General features: G+C 30.2%; 1 protein-coding gene across 3 annotated transcripts in view; it reads right to left on the bottom strand.

The window, feature by feature from the left end:
• Positions 1-17376, bottom strand: part of LOC136969522 (RNA-binding protein 25) — a 134260-nt gene that overhangs the window by 90177 nt on the left and 26707 nt on the right. The gene's annotated exons all lie outside the window — the stretch shown is intronic.

Consider the following 17376-nt stretch of genomic DNA (forward strand, 5'->3'; position numbering starts at 1 on the left):
GCTGATATTTGTGATTAAGATCAACAAAAAAGCTCAGATGATAACAATACTTTGTAAAAAGAAAACACCCTTGTTTAACTAAAATTAATATTAACATGTTATACATTCCTTTTAATTGTAATTGTTAGTTAGCTATTGATTGGAAATAAATTATTGATTGTTTTAATAAACATATTTCTATTAGTAATGAAAAAAATAGTATACTTTTGCTAACTTTTGGAACCTAACCCCATGTTTTGCACTAGACCTTTGTTTCACATACCATGGATTTGCATAACATAACACTTTTTTGGAACATAACTACTGTGTTAAACAAGGGATATCTGTATTTCACTTCTTAAAGTTTCATTTTAATACTCCTAGGAACAATGTTACAAATAATTAGCATACAAAGACATCGAAAAAGCCACTTTTAAAAACAATGTCATAAACTTAGTCTATTTATTGTAAGTTGGCACCTACTGTAGGTTTATTGGTTTAAACCTACATCCATTAAATAGAAACTGTGTTACATCTCATTTGCACACAGAAAATAGTTCCTTGTTATTTATAAAATCATTAATGAAATACTGGTCACTTAGCAATAATTATAAATGTAGTTATTTTGTATTTGTTAAATTGATATTTTTAATGAATATTTGCACATTCTGAATCATTAAAAATAAACATTTTCTGGTCATGTGCATTATAATGTTTTGGTTTTGTTTCCATTCATTACAGTAACTATTATTGTTTCAAACCTCTGTTATAGATGATGGTAAGGTAAGTTTACACTATAATTATTTTTAAAAATTTTTAATTATATAAATATCACATAGATAAATGCAGATGATATCATAACATTTTCATTTGGAGGTTTGTGAGTAATTTTTAAGAATTGCTGGAGAATTTGCTTTGTTTGGCTTTATATCTATTTTTTATCTTTACAGCTATTTTATTAAATTCTGAAGTATGTTCAACTACACAATTATAAATATATTGTAAGCCTTAATAATACACTGAAGAGCAATTGAATTAGGGAAACCTGTCTAGTAGAATGTAGCACCACCTTTCGCCTTGATGACGGTTGCAATTCGTCTTGGCATGGACTCCACAAGACACTGGAAGTGATGGGAAGCCATACGTATCCACAAGTCCTGAATAATCTCCTACAAATCATGAAGATTAGATGGAAGGTGGTTGGAGCCACGAACATCTCTCTCAATTGTATCCCAGATGTGCTCGATTGGATTGAGGTCAGGTGACTGATGGCCAGGAGAGCATGTGAAGGTCTGTGGAATGTTCTCAGACCTTCACGTGCCATTCCGCAACCATTTTGACACAATTCGGGAGCAATGGCATGGTGCATTGTCTTGTTGAAAGAAACTCTGTAGTGGGCTGTCGAGAACAAACAAACGAGAGCAGATGGTCGTCAAGGGTACCCTGGTAACGTTCACCTGTCAGTGACACTGTCACATGTACCAGGGTCCCATTTCAGTTCATGTGAACAGTCCCCACACAAGAATGCCACCAGCTTGAAGAGTCCCCTGCAGGCAGGAAGGATCCATTGCTTCATGGTTTATGGCATACATGTACTCTGCCATCAGCATGTACCAAAGTGAATCTCGACTCATCACTCCAGGCAACATTTTTTCCACATCTCGATGGTCCATTGGCAATGTTCCCGTGCCCATGCTAATCATTGTGCCCTGTTTTGTGTAGTCAGCAGGGAGACTCTTGTAGGACGATGACTCCTGTACCCCATTGAGAGAAGATGGTTTTGTATGGTGTGGCAGCTTACACCTTGCTGTGCACCAGTGTTAAATCGATGGGTGATCTGTTGCACTGTGGCCTATCTATATGCTGTTACAATGCAGGCTAGCTGCCAATGACTTCACTCATCCACATACTGTTGTCCATGGCAGTTGACCCTGGCAGTGATGGATTTTACTGGAATCGATGTACTCACGGTACACCCTCGACACAGTGATGTGTGAAAATCCCTGTGTTTCCACTACTTGGAGTGGCCACTCTGAATGGGCCACTCTGAAATGGAGTGGCCCATTCGTCAGGCCCCGACGATTTGTTTACGATCAAATGTGCTTAGATCTTTACTCTTACCCATTTTGCTTCTGACTATTACTGATACCGTTAGCAGCACTCCTTATCTTGTCAAACTGCTGCTTACCTCATCTGCAAATCACTTTCATGGTTATGCATAAGTCAAAATTTTCATAACGCCAGCTATCCCTAATTCAATTGCTCTTCAGTGTATATATTAATATTAAATTTTTGACAAATTAAATGATGAAAATAATTTAAACGGCTACATAAAAATGTTAAAGTAAATTATAACAACTTATCTAAGTATTATCCCAGTAAGTTTTAAATTGTTGTGACCACTCTGATCTACTTTAACACATAGAGAAAGAGGCTTAACTGGTCAACACATCTAACCACTTTCAACTGTGATTGACCAATGAAAATCTCCAGTGGACTGATACCGACAAAATGTTTGTTTACAGTAGGTGCCAACTTATGATAAATAGATTATAAATATTTAATTTTGTTTTTCCAATAATTTCTTTAATCAGTAACATGAATGTTACAATTAATGATATAAATAATGATTATGTTTAGAACAAAAACATGCATTCAGCTAAACTCCTTTTACTGACTTACTGACAAATTCAAATACATCATTAGGGATGGGACAAATATGGGTTTTTGGCCAAATACTGAATAATTATTCATATGTTACTGTTGCCAAACACCAAACATTCTTGCCTTTCTGACCACCAAATACTGAATATCAGCTGATTTATTTGGAATTGCTTGAAATAGAAGGCTTAGACGAGTAATTGCAAACCTTTTTCTGAACGTGGGTCAAATTTAAATTTAAAATTTATTAACACAAAATCACAGGTCAAATATTTAGTTTGAGTAATTAAAAATAAAAAAACAATGCTTACAAATTTTACTTTAACTTTTTAATCTATATGAAAAACTAACAATAAACTATAGATAAAGATGATGATAATGTGATTTTAATGAAAACAAATATTTCGTTTAATGTGAAATCTGTTGTACCTACATTTGATGATTTTTCTATCTGCAGTCCATATGCAAAGTTTTAAAATCTATCAAATATTTTTTATAATTTATAAAAACCTAATACTTTCTAAACATTCAATGCAGGCACCTTGAAATCATCACTGTCTTAGACTAAGCCTTAGAATAAAGTAGAGACACTCAATTCAATAATAAAGATTATATAGATTTTTATTTTAAAAAATTATTATTTGAGCTGTTCACAGGCCAAATTGATTAACTTCATTTGTAAATCCTTAATATAATCATTATAATTTTAACATTTTTCATGTAACTAATTATATATATCATTATATTAAAGCATAGCTTTAATGTAGCGATATATAAAGATACATTCTACAATGTTTATTTAAATTTAGTTTAAAAGGAATTTTAAAAACTAATTTATATTATCAAGTTTTATACTTTTTGTTTTGTGAAGTTAATCGATTTGGCAAGTGAGCAGCTCATATAATGAAAAATAAAAAATTAAAACTTGCCATTGAGGTCCATCATTTTTGGCAGCCCTACAAAGTAGTATATTTAGTGAACATACAATATACATTCAGCAAAGCTGCAAGTATTTATGACAACCAACAAAACAGCTTACTTCTTATGAATGCAGAAGCATTAATGTTTCTTCACTGCAATTTTATCACCCTTGAATTGTGATTATTAATAAATAATATTTTCTAATAATCATTTATTACAGTTATATTTGTTTTGAAAAGAATAAATACCAGTATTTTTAAATATCTGGGATTTTAAATGTTATTTTCATTCTAATTTGTGTTTTATATTTTTTCTCCCCTCCTTTTTCTCTCTCCAAACTAAAATGACATTATTCAGCTAAATAGTTTGAATATGAAGTAGTATTCAGTTAAATACCAAATACTTTGTGGCCAATATCAAATAATGCTGTCAAATACTAATCATCATCATATAATAGTCTGATCAATTTAGTTCCTACATTAATCGTATATTAAACAATTAATGTAAGAATTAGATTGACTATCCAATTAACACTGATAGTCATTTACCATCAACAAATGAGAAAGTGGAGACAAATAACAAAGCATACTTCATGTGCAAAAAATTCTGTAAATTCAAATATTGAGGCATTTTTAATTAAATATTTTTCAAGTTTAATGATGATAAAAATGAATCGATAATCTGAATGACAGATACCTTATGAAGCAATTTGTTTTTTACACATGAGCTTGTTTAACTCATAGAAAGAGCATGATGATGTATAACTACTGTATTTCCCCAAAAATAAGACCTAAATGATTTTTCATGATGCCTGAAATATAAGCCCTACCCCTAAAATAAGCCCCAGTTAAGACTCAGCCAGATGGTCATATTTAATACATCCATTGCAATCCACAAAAAACATAGTGAACTATAACAAACAAAATAATAATAATTATTATTATTATTGACATTAATACTTAAAATAAATTATAATTAAGTATTTGTAAATACCCAGGTGATCACCTTTAGACGAGACATTCCCTGAAAATAAGGCCTAGTGTGTCTTTTGAAGCAAAAATTAATAAAAGTCCTGGAACCTATTCTGAGCTCTTCCGATAACTCAATGAGAGCGATTCATGAGACATTCGATAAGTCTCTTTAGCAAAAGGCAGTCAATGAACCTTAGACAAATCACTATTCCATGCTCCACATTAAGTGGGTTTTGCTATGGGTAGTTGGTCGAGATGCATCTGGGTTCCATGCTATCAATAGCTGTTACACTTTAACAAATCACAATTTAGTTAACATTGTATTTTTACATGTGACTGCAACCTGCTGTTTTCCAAGCCAAGCACATGTTTTTAGTATTCTGTAGCCTACTTTTTTGTTAAAATGTCATCAAAGAAGGGATAATGCAGCCAGCGAACTATAACTTATCAGTTTGAGATATTATTTAAAACACTTCAGCTCTAGCCAGGGTTGGATTTAGGCATTTCAAGGCCATCAAAACTGTGTAAAGGCCCTTTATCAACCCTTTTACAATTTTAGAAGTTGATCGTACAAAAAAGATAATTAACAATAGAACATTTATGATTAAAATTAATATGTTTTTGTTAAAAGGTATTTGCAACATATTAGAAAATAAGGTGCAATTCAAAAAGGTAAACACTAAAAATTTCGTTTTCATCACTTTTCGATGGCAAAAAAGCTACTAAAAGTTAAGAAAAATTACCTATAAAAATCATATAAATTTTATATTAAAAAGAAATCACTAGAAATATTATATTAATAACCAACATTGTTTATATTATTAAATACTACACAAAATAAAAAGTACAGTATATTTTGTTGGTTTGTAAAAAACAAATTATTACAAAATTTGACTTAAATTTTCTTTTTTGTAGAAATTTTTGAGCTCCCTTGAAACTCAAGGCCCTAAGCTCAGCTTACATAGCTTACTTGTAAATTCGGCCCTGGCTCTAGTTTTTCTCATAATTCATTGCATAAATGTAATAGTAATGGCTTTGAAAGACAACAAAGTTCTTTAAAGTGCGTATCATTCAGCTGAAATTGTTAACTCAAAGACGAAAAACCAAGATTCATGATGTCCAATGTTAATTTTCTCTATCTCCAATTGCTCATGAAGTAATATAATCCTTACACCTAAAGTTACCATGTTCTTTTTACTTTCATTACATTCCTAATGGCACCTTGAGAGTGACTGATAAGAAAAGCTTAGTCATCGCACGTGGCTATCGGAACCGAAAACGAAACATACAGCTCAAATAGCATTTTCACAGTTAATTAAATGCCAATCACGTGGTTCCGATTGAAACTGGTTTTTATCGTATTCATTAGCTTAATGATACTACTCAGAATAAGTCCCCGGGTCTTATTTTCAGAGAAACATGGTATGTATAGTACATACATTACATATAACTATGTTCAATCTACATATAACAATTAATAATGTCAATCAGAAAATTTTATCATATAAGCTTTAGAAAAATTTATTCACAGGAAAAAGTTTTTCTGTATATTCTCAACGATGATATAATAATAATAATAACGAAAAACATTACAACTCAGACTTCATGACACATACATTAAAACAAACAAAATACACATTAGGTGAAGCATTTCCAGGAAGATTCCTTAAGCCCACTCTGATTCTGTCTGGCCTTAAACCCACTATACAATAGGTTAAACACACAAACACAACAAAACAATACATTTTATCTCACTTCATGTACATGGATGACATAAAAATACACTTTCACACAGACCCATCTATTCTGTATCCAAAAATCACCTATAAGAAGTTACACACACTGATATTCAAATGGAGTCTGGCCTTGACAAATGCAAAACATTTTACATTAAAAAAAATCATAAAAAAGTACTTTGCACTTGGAAATGGAGACATCATAGAATCCATGGATAAAAGTGAGTCTACAAATATTTAGAATTCCAACAGGCCAAATGCAAAGAACACACACAAATCAACAAAATAACTAACAAGAGAAGTACAACAGCAGATTAAATTCAATACTAAGAACACAGCTGAATGCAAAAACACACATTTAAAGCAGTCAACACACAAGTATCAGTACTGACATGTTCATTTAGAGTTACAAAACTAGAACTCCTCCAAAGGAAAACACGATCATCATTAACTAGAGGTAGCAAACACCACCTTAAAATTCTTCATAAAAAGGTTGGATCTACTAATAAAGGGAGGACAAACCTTTGCAGATATTTCTCACTACAAATAATTAGATACCGAGTATTTTCCCTCAGAAAATGAAGATCACAATTATACAAAGTTGTAGTGTTTTTGTCTTCAAAAGTTACAACATTAAACCTCTATAAAAGTGACCTGGATCTAATTAGTACAAACTATGGCCAGAATTACATTGAGAGAACTATATCAACTGCTGGCTACCTCTTTGGAGAGACAGAAGGGTTCATGATTGCTATACAAGACCAGGTCACAAATACAAAAAAATTACAGAAAACACATCTTAAAAGACAACACTTTTAGGAAAAGCCATATCTTGCAAAAAACTATACATCACACTTGCTAGATTTTAACACAAAATGATTTACATCAAATAGCACAGGTACATACATCAAAAGCTTAAGCAGAAACCAAAACTATTACAGACCATACTACAAATACACACTTCTGACAGTCATAAAAAACAACATTCACAAAATAATTATGACCAAGCCATAATCACAGAAAAAAAAATTATCACAACAGACTAGATGTATCATTCATTGACAAAATAAAATTATATACATCATATAGTTGCATCAAATACCCACAATATAAAGAATACACACACTAATAAAATTAGTAAATACTCAAAATTTTCCCATGAAATAAAGCATCTATGGACAATTGATAAAGTATTGGCCAATACTCTCTCTTGTAAAGATGGTATTATGGAATGGTATCTTGTGGAATGGTATGTAGATACCATTCCACATACACTACACAAAAGTCTAGAAACATTATGGTTTCACAATAGAACATACATAACACTACAGAATGCTCCCATACTACACAAAGACAGTGTTAAGTGCTAAAGTACCTTGCACTTAACAAGAAATCAGCTTATAGGACTCAATCTTCAGCTGAGCAACCAGGTTGAAAACTGCAGAACCACTGAAGGACCAACAAAACAATACAGTGGAACCTTGCTTAACAAGCATAATTTGTTCCAGAATCTTACTCATAATGCAAAACACTTGTTAAGCAAAACAAATTTTCCCATATAAATTAATGTAAAATACAATATGTTCCATGATGAAAAAAAATACTAAAATATTTTATGTATAACATTTATTCAAAGAAAATTATACAATATACATTGCTAAGGAGCGTAAATCATCATCATCTTTTCTTCTAGCACAGTATGAACCAACCTGAAATGCGAATTCAATTTTCAGCGGGGGAAAAAAAAACACCACAGATGATAATGTCTGATAAAAACACACCAAACAATATACCAAATTCTTGGGCTATGTAAAGGCTATAATTAAATATTAGAAATTAATTAATATGACTAAACATAGGCAGTTATGCTGCCATCTCATATTGAATTTAATAATTATAATTAATTAATTTTTAATTTAGACATTTCTGGAATTTGTAATTAAATGTAATACAAAATGGCAGCATAACTGCCTACCTCTAGTCAAGTTAATTAATTTCTAATATTTAATTATAACCTACACATAGACCAGGAATTTGGCATATCATTTGGCATGTTTATTATATAATAAGCTATGGTTGTTGATGTTTATATGTAATATGTGTGAACATAAGTTTGGAAAAATGTGTGATCACAAGCATGTTGCTTGTGATCACAACACTAAGATGCTAGTGGAATGAGTGCTAAACACAGACTGATGGAGAATGCACGGAAATGCAAATGAGTAACAAAAAGGGATTGTCCCGGATTGCAAAGAATGCAATCCGAGACATCTCTTCTTGTCACTCGTTATGTGAAACGTTGCTTGTTAAGAAAGTCATTTTTTACAAATTTATTTTGCTCGTTAGGCAAATTACTCATTATGCAAGGTGCTCATTAAACAAGGTTCCACTGTATATGACTACCAAAAATATGGAAATTATGGTTTGTTATTATAAATCAAACCCTTCTAAATGTGACTACCTGAAATGTAGGAAGGAACTTACCTGAATTTGAATATCTCAGAACAATGGCTTGCAGATCAGCAACAATTTATAGAAAATAATAATGTGTTTACTGAACTGGAAGGAATTACACAAAATACAACAAAAGTCTACTAATCAGAAATTATAAAGAAATACTCAAGCAAATTCAAAATAAAAATCAAAAAATTATTGTGACATCACCACAATACTGGTTGTAATTTTTAATCATATGTTAATTTAAAAAATCACATGACTTCCAATGCAGACTGAAAGTTTGTATATAGTTAATCAAGGCCTCCGGCTCCCTAAACTTTCCGTATCTGGTCTTGATTTCCATGTATCTAACTCTAAGATTAAGGTCAGACAGATAAATGACAATGGAAATCTATAGGTCTGCAATTTGAAAATTGCAGCACAATGATAAATACTAAAGCAGAAGAATTTTGCTTCTATATTTTCTTGTTATTCACCTGAGATAATAGGTCTTCACCTGTAGAGAATTGTTATACCAGGTGAAGAAAAACAAAATATAGAAGTACAACCAGAACAACAGATAATACATCAATCATTGCTCCATCTCAAGATTGCTGACTGACTAAAAAATAAAAAGAAAATCACTGAACACATGACTAAAAGATAAGATTGGAAAAGATTGTCTCCATTGAAACTTGCTATGAAAATGATTCTGACAAAGGCACGGAACAAAGCTTGGAAAAATTGAAAAGTATCATTGCATGAAACAGGCAAATTTTAATTCTTCAGCAATAAACTGTAGAACTGGAATATGAAATAAATAAATCTCTAAAATAAAAAAAAAGTTCACCAAAATGAAAAATAAGAGTGGAAAGGAAAATCAGAAAACTAAAATTAAATGCTAGCAAGCTGAAAGACATGAAAGCTAAGTTAAAAATTAAAAAAATGTCAAGACAGAAACAACAAACAGATGTCATGTTGATAACAAACAAAAATTTTTTTTAAACCCTGAAGAAAATAAACATACCAACCTTAAATTGGCCTTGCAGATAAGTGAGATTTCCAATACGAATGTTATCAGTCTACTAAGATATTCCTCAGGCTAAGATAGCCCTTCAAAAATCAAAGGAATATACCTGAGGAATATCTGCAAGGCCAAGTTAAGGTTGTGGTTATTTTTGCTTTCTGCCTTGTTATTAGTAGATTAATTTATTTGAAACCTTGGAAATAAATAAACAGCAAACTGTAGCAATTTCAGATAAGATTACATGATATGAAGCAAAAACTGCACAGTTTAGGCAGAACTTCACATTACAAAACCTAAGACACTTCTATGAAAACATTTGTGAAGTAACATAAAAAGAGCAAATAAAGAAGAAATTACAGTGTTCTTGAAAAATATGTAGGTTAATCCAAAAGACTACAAGATAGCACCGTGAACAGTAAAGGAAATGTAGTTTTCTGCATTTTTGATTGCATTTTAATAGGGTACGTCAATAGAATATTCACTAAGAAGGAATTTTTTGAAATTCCCCCCACGGGGGAAGTGTTATACATTTATAATAGATATATTTTGAGCCACAACAATGTGTGGCCAGGTCTGCTAGTAGTAGTATAAAATCCTTAAAGGACCTCAATTCAATGGGCTTGCACGTTTAATGAATGAAATTCTACATTTTCTAAGTTGACATTTCTTTGTTATTTTCCAAAATGAAACAAGATTTTAAAATCATTATTTATTCATTCTTTGTTATGGGTAATTTAGTTTTGTTTATTTTAATTTTCTATTATCTGGATACATAATGTATTTATCAAAATTTGCAGCTTTTTACATAAATATAAGTGGCACTGTTTCAAAACATACTACAGGCAGTCTTTGAGATCTCAACTTTCAATGTGTTCCTGAAAACTTGTTTGAAAGTAAAATGTCCAAAAATCAAACAAGTTGCACATTATAATGATAATTCTGTTCTCAGAGAACTAAAAATAAAAATTATAAATCATTTAGTAAGGTAATCATTAAAAAATTAAACTAAATCTTTCAAAAGCTGTAACTATTCAGAGTAAATGTTAAGCTCAAAGACCAAAATCGCTCAAAGACCAAAATCACTCACTGAGCAAAAAAAAAATCACCACATTGTGTTGTGGCTAACTCGAAATGACCACAAAGCGAAATTTGTGTTGTGGCTTTTATGATATTTGACTATGATGCGTTGTGGTGATTAAGAAAAGCCATAACACATTCTTAATGTTAGCTGATGCAACCACGATAGAGGATCATACGATGCACAGTGGTTTGTAACTTTAAAATATGGATTCTAGCCTCAAAACATTTTTATTTAAAATTTTTAATACCGAACAACATTAGTTCTATAAGTTTTCCTAGAAATTTAATTTTCATACTTAAAAAACTTTCAAAGAAATAAAATGTATGGAGAAAAATACACATTTGTTTCTTTTGTTTTGTTAAAAAGTGCTAAAGGTCTAACTATATATACTTGTAAGTGCTTGATATACTATACACGATGAAATAAAAATCAGCTGCTAAAGTTAAAAACCACTGTGCAACAGATTTATTATGGTTAAAAGCCACCACACACTCTGGATATTAACTAATAACAAGGCGATGATAAGAAAATAAAACTTTCTTTTTCATTATGATTTATTTATCTTCAATCATCTTACATAAGTAGGTAACAAAATTATTCATCACACACAGAAATGTAACTTTGTTACTTTTCAACATTTAATCATTCATGAAAATCTGTTGCAGTGCTTAAGATGTCAATGTTTTCTAGAAACTAATTTACTAAAAATAATTACTTTGTTAGGAACTTTTATTAATTAATTAATTAAACTCTGCAACATTCTTGATTCTCATAAAAGACTGATTAATTAATTAATTAATTAATCAGTCTTTTATGAGAATCAAGAATGCTGCAGAGTTATTTTCGCCAATTGTTTTTGAATGGATTATCGATGAAAATGGAGATATCACCGTACAGTGCACACCCATGTACAGTACAGTACCTAGCATCAATCTGCATTATTTCTTTAGCTTCTGTTATCCTATCCTAAAACCCTCCAGTTATAGGGGAAAACAGATTGATTTTAGGCTAAAACTTTTTCCAGCAAAACTTTGGCACGACGAGTAATGAACACAGGGTAGTTTTACCCTGAATATAGACTACCCAAAACATTACTCTGAGAGGTTGAAATTACTCTAGAAAAGGGTAATTACCCTTGAAACAGCAGCACTGATCAAGAATGAACACAATACAAACTTCTGCAAGTGTTTGCAATACACCCATCGACAAGTTACAACCTATCCTTCGTATCATGGTTGCATCAGCTAATGTTCAGAACGCGTTATGGCTTTTCTTAATCACCACAACACGTCATGGTCAAATATCATGAAAGCCATGACATGAATTTCACTTTGTGGTCATTTTGAGTTAGCCACAATGCATTGTGACCATTTTTTCACTCAATGAGCGATTTCAGTCTTTAAGCCTAACATAAAGAATACAAAGAATTTCATACAATTTTTGAACAGCTTAACCTGAAGCAGTCTCCAAAAATGTTCATTTTTTCAAGTAAAGTGTGCTGGAATACATATTTATATACAGTAGAGCTTCGTTTATCCGAAAGCCGATCAACCGAAACGTCGGTTAACCGAAAGCTTTCCAGTCAGACTGTCATGCTGAATTGAATGTTTTTGATACTAGATTAACTTCTAAAGTATAAATTTTTTTTGTTTTATATTTTTCAACTTATTTCTTTATTTTGTACAAACAAAATAAAGAAATAATTTCTAATGATACAATAGCCATGATTATTATTATAAAAATTTTTGTTAGGCTTAAAATTGACAAAAATTCAACGCGAAGCAACACGCAACAGAGAAAAATTTCAACATGGGATAGGTCAATACATTTTTTTGTACATAATCGGTTATCCGAAAAATAAGTTATCCAAACAACCCCAGTCCCCAATTGTTTCAGATAAACGACACACTACTGTACAATACAATATATAAAAATTCATATAATTTTTACTTAATTTGTTTAATATGCAATTTTTTTCTGTTTTTCATTAGAAAAAAAATATATATATATTAAAGACTGATAATTATTAAAAGTATAACATCAATTCAGAATGCGCTAAATAAAAAACAATTTAAATGGCAATTAAATTGGGAAGCCCTACTATCAAAACACTTAAAATAATAAAATTTTCATAAATAAAGCTATTTGGTTATCAACTTTAATTATAAAATGGCAGTTCATATTGTTTTTATATAAATACATATTCTAATTACTTACTGCCATAAATCAACATAAGCTTTATCCACCTAGTAACACTTATTTCTGTGTTAATTTAAAAGTTCAAGAAGTTTCCAAGCAGACTTCTTATAACAATTCAATTTAAACAATGTTATAAAAGAAAGAAAAAAAAAAAACACAGTAAAAAAATTTCCAGGCTAACCTGGGTACTGGACCCACCTGCTTTTCCAGGTGGGTCAGTATCCTGTGAATTCTACCCAAATGATCCGATACTGGTAATTTTCCAACTAATCCAATCTTTACTTCTAACCATAATCTGCAAGTGTCCGTAATAAATGAAATCATGAAAACTCAATATTCACTTTGTCTACTAATCATTTCAATTCAAATACAGGGTGTACCAGCATTCACCTACTGTTTTAACTTGTGGAATACTCACATGGCCTCAAAGTGCACAAACTTGTTCAGCAAGAGATGCCATTTCAATAAACATGGAATGTTAGTCAGCTGTAGATTGCATGTTCAGTATTGAGACCTTCAAAAATGGAGAATCTGTTGTTTTAACACAGTGAGAATTTAGGTAGCACATCAATATTCAAAGACATGGAAGATACCCAACTGCCATATCATCATGAACTGAATGAAAAAGTTTTGTGCTATGTTTTTTGCATTCGACAAGAAACTGGAAGTGTGAAACCTGTGCAGAAACTAGAGAACATTAAACATGTGAGGAGTGCTGTCAATCAAAGTCTTATGGATTTTTTTCCTGTGGGGATTTCTCAAAAAGTAGTATTTCAAACATGCCTGCCAGATATAAACATACTCAAAAACAGAGAATTATGGAGGAAATTAATGCCATACATGCAGCTATACCGTTGTGAGTGATGGAAAATGTGGTCAATCAAATGCACGAGTGTATGAATCTGAATGGACAGCATCAAAGTGGGTTATTTTCAAGAAATAATACTGCTTTTGTGTTGTAACAACATGGCAGACATATATCCTTCTGTTACTATTGCCAAGAAATATGATCAATAACTGAACATATGGTATCATTTCAAAATGGTAGGGAAATGCTGGTACACCCTGTATAAAGAAATAAAAGTTTACAAATTGATTTATGGGTGCATTTCAAGTCTGGGGCCTAAGCAATTGTAATTGTTTAGTTTGCCTATGCCTGACTCCAGCTCTGTTCTGTATTAAATAAAAAATTTGAACACACTTTGAATAAATTTATAATAGCATAGAAAAATTAACAGATCTGTACATCACTACACAGTATCCACTATAAGTTGGCAGCTTCAAAAAGCAATGACAAATGTACTGTACATCATCTGGCAACTGATAGCAAATCATGTGCAGAGGTAAGTTTTAGTAGATACAGCATTGTATCTACTAAAACTTCATTTTAGAGTATGATCTGTCCATCACTGTGTTTGAATACCTGCCATGGCAAAAATGTTGTAAAAGATGCATATTGACAAAAAATTGTAGTAGTGGTTTCTAAAATGAATTGATTTCAATATGCTGATATATTGCTATAAGTTTGCTATCAGTTACATCTCTAATTTTAGAATAAGTTATTGAATCTATGACATATATTTCAAATTCAGAAACTATAAACTACATTCAAAAAACATTACAATACATAAACAAACATAGATAGTAACAGTCCTATGATGTAAAAGAAGAAATTTGAGTCCTTTCATCACCAAGTAATAAAGACAAATGATGTAAACAGAACACAAACAGCTATTTCTTAAATAGGATACAGCAATTCTTTGTGGAAAAATTAGATATAAAAGTGAGTCAAAAGGACTTTGAAAATATTAATTCTAATAAGTAAATTAAGGAATTGTTTGCTATGGCTAACTTGTCATTTAAGATAAAACAAAGCTTGAAGTTTCTTCTTTTATATTATGATATCGTCGTAACACAGTTATCATCTATGTTTATAAAGCTTAAGATTAAAATTTATTCAAATACTTAATCTCAACATAATTACATAGTTACTCCTACTAAAGAAAATCAGTAGATTATCAAAAATACATATATATATATATGTATATATATATATATAAAAGTTTGAATGTAATTGAATTTTTAATTTATGCTATGAGGTAAAGTCAGAAGTAGTTCTCTATTTTTTATATTTAAAATGAAAACATGTTACAAAGTGAAACAAATGGTAAAGAGAAAGATACACTGTCTAGCTTTTTGACTTTTCTGTTAAGATAGTTATCATAGCAGTAGATCAAAGAATCCAAGTCTTAGTAGTAGAAAGATGTTTTTTGCAGATGTAACTAATATTTGACTTCATCTTCATTAGATTGGAAACATAAGCCATATTGATTTAGCAAAATGTAACAAACAGGTGAAAGCCAATGATGCCAAATCATTGGCTTCCTGTGAATCTCTTCCTCTATTCTGACAAATAGGCAGAAATTCACAGTATATTATGTGACAGGACATTATCGTATAACAGAACAACATTCTCTCAGTCTTCCACTAGTTCACAAATTGAAGAGGTACCATTAAAACAGCCTTCAGTTTGTTGAAAATGTCCAAGATAGAGTAAAACATTAGCTACATCTACAGGATGTATCTTTCTACTACCAAGACTTTGATTCTTTGATTTAATGCCAAGTTTCACAACAAACAAGGAGACTATATTGAAAAACAGACATTAAATATGTCTATCTTTTCCATTTGCTTTACATTGTACTATATTTATATTCAACTACTCAAAACTGGGTATATGTTAACAAACAAAGCACATGAAACCAATCTCCAGAAAGACAAAACTACAAGAAAGCAAATGTTTGATTTCCATACATGAAAGTCAATCTACAAAGTTTAATCTTACAACCCCCTCCACCTTCTTTCTCCCTGTCTTTCTGGAGATTGGTTTTGTGTGCTTTGTTTGTTGTACCATGTTCACATTTGAAATAAAAGAAATAGAGACCTCATCTATTTCTCATAATTTGATCCCTTTTCATAAATACATTTTTTTAACAAATTTAAAAATAATACATTGAGTATTTTTTCAATGCAAACTGTCCACGTATGAAAATTTGTCAAATAATGACAATATTCAACAAATCTGTATATGTTTTATACATATAAAAATTAAAAACATTAAATTTTTGTTTCATTATACAAAGCATATAAATTATGTAATGAAACATTTACACAAAAACACATTAAAAATGAAATAACTGAAAAACAAAAGAAACGCATTTTATAAACAATGAAAAAGCTAATAATCACTTAAAATATTGACTACCTATTCTAACTGCATTTTTTAAACATTTTCCATTGCCGATAATTACCACTATCAACAATAGCTACTTTAATACTGAATATTTTAATTCTTAAAATATATTTGAAAAAGTTAGTTAGAATAAAAAATCTTTGAACTAATTACACACATTATTTTTTAAAGTAATCTTCCATAGAACAAAAATTTTTTTAAAAAATATACAACAGTAAATATTGAATTTTAATACTTACTATGTAAAAATGTTAGAAATGTTCTTTTGCTATAAACAACAAAATATTAATTTTTTATTCTATGATAAGTATGAAATATTTTATTTAATTTCAAATGCACTTCTTTAGTTTCTACTTGGAAATAGTAATACTGGCTTTAAAATAATCTTAAGTGAGATTTTTTTTAATAAACTAAACAATTAAATAATTAATGAAGAAAGATAAAATTTCCAGGAAATAAGATATATATAAAAAAATAAGTCAATCAGTACAGTAATACCAATGAATTATGTGAAGTTTGGCACTATTGTCATATGTTTAAACATTTATATAAAATTTAAAAAATTATATTACAAATTCTATTGGAGATCTGATTTTGGACTAAATTAGTCTGAAAATGTTACTTTCCAGAAGAATAAATATTTTTGTTACATTAACTTAGCAATAACTTAACTTGTGTTTAAAAATTTTAATATCATCAATAGTAACTTATAATTCATTGATCAATAATACAAGTATTCATTGCAAAACATGATGAAAATGTTACCATGTTATAATAATGAATAATAATAATAAAAGCAAATTTAATCAGAAATGTTTCCAGCTATTATTTTGTCCATCTTCAGCTTAAAACAGTAAGGAACAAGAAATTCAAAATTAAAAACAATAACTATAATCATTGATGAAAAGACAATCTTGAATAATTATTTTTGCATGGATAATTTTGAATTCTTCTTCCACACTGTTCAATGCATTTGTAAACTAAAGGAAATATTTCTGATTAAATATTTTTTTTGCTTTCTGATGAAAAAAATGATGAATTATATAAACTATATAAAGACCCTTTATCATCAGAGTACAAAAGGCAAAAAGACTCAGATGGCTGGAACATGA

This window comes from Centruroides vittatus, unplaced genomic scaffold (genome assembly GCF_030686945.1).
Source record: "Centruroides vittatus isolate TY-2023 unplaced genomic scaffold, ASM3068694v2 contig_18, whole genome shotgun sequence".
NCBI lineage: Eukaryota > Metazoa > Arthropoda > Arachnida > Scorpiones > Buthidae > Centruroides > Centruroides vittatus.